General features: G+C 43.7%; 1 long non-coding RNA gene across 7 annotated transcripts in view; it reads right to left on the bottom strand.

Moving 5' to 3' along the window:
* Window positions 1-1,309, bottom strand: part of LOC119368084 — a 13,642-nt gene that overhangs the window by 5,583 nt on the left and 6,750 nt on the right. The window lies entirely within an intron of this gene.

The raw sequence follows: 1,309 nt of genomic DNA, 5'->3' as shown, positions 1-1,309 counted from the left end.
TCTCTCTCACACACACACACTCAACAACTCATCCCCTCTAGAAATGACACACAACTGAAAAGGACACCCCCACATGGGTCAGGGTCCAAACACGGAAAACAAGAAGTGGGCGGCCCACAACCTGAATAAAAAGTCCAACGACAAATAAACTCGACATGCACTCACGAGTGACAGGCAAATGAGGAACATCTGCGACACTGAGATTCGTGCATGATCAGACTGACACAAAATTTAAAAAACCATCGAGATTAATTAGGAGACGGGACGAATTCTAACGACAATTACACTTGCCAGATTTTTCATAGCAAGGAAGGATGCATTTCAGATGTTAAATCACATGTATGACATTATGTGAAGATTTAATATTAAATTAGGACAGAGTAATTTCTATCCAGACTTCTAAGGCAAACAATACAAGGGAGGTAACTGCGGCTCCCTCCACATTTTCGCATCCAGGCTTGGGACCGGCAAAGGCAGTGTTAGGCCACACCAAGCAATCATTCAGCAAAGCATACAAGGCACACACACACTCAAAAAGTCAGGTCACACACAATCACACACACAGTCATTGTCAAAATGCAATATTCACACTTCTAAGGCAAACAATACAAAGGAGGTAACTACAACTCCCTCCACATTTTCGCATCCGGGCTTGGGACCGGCAAAGGCAGTGTTAGGCCACACCAACCAATCATTCAACAAAGCATACAAGCCCCACACACACACACAGTCAAGCCACACACAATCACACACACAGTCATTGCCAAAATGCATTATTCACGGTCACACACATCACAGTAAAATGCACAATATTCAGTCACACACACAGTCAAACACAGAGTCACACACACATAGTCACACATCACAGTCAAATGCAATATTCACACACAGTCAAACACATAGTCCCACACACAGACAGTCAAGCCACACACACAAGCTCAAAAAGTCAGGTCACACACACAGTCATTGTCAAAATGCAATATTCACACTTCTAAGGCAAACAATACAAAGGAGGTAACTACAGCTCCCTCCACATTTTCGCATCCGGGCTTGGGACCGGCAAAGGCAGTGTTAGGCCACACCAACCAATCATTCAACAAAGCATACAAGCCACACACACACACAGAGAGTCAAGCCACACACAATCACACACACAGTCATTGCCAAAATGCATTATTCACAGTCACACACATCACAGTAAAATGCACAATATTCAGTCACACACACAGTCAAACACAGAGTCACACACACATAGTCACACATCACAGTCAAATGCAATATTCACACACAGTCAAACACATAGTCCCAC

This window comes from Triticum dicoccoides, chromosome 1A, assembly GCF_002162155.2.
Source record: "Triticum dicoccoides isolate Atlit2015 ecotype Zavitan chromosome 1A, WEW_v2.0, whole genome shotgun sequence".
Lineage (NCBI taxonomy): Eukaryota > Viridiplantae > Streptophyta > Magnoliopsida > Poales > Poaceae > Triticum > Triticum dicoccoides.
This window is presented reverse-complemented; position numbering and strand designations above follow the sequence as displayed.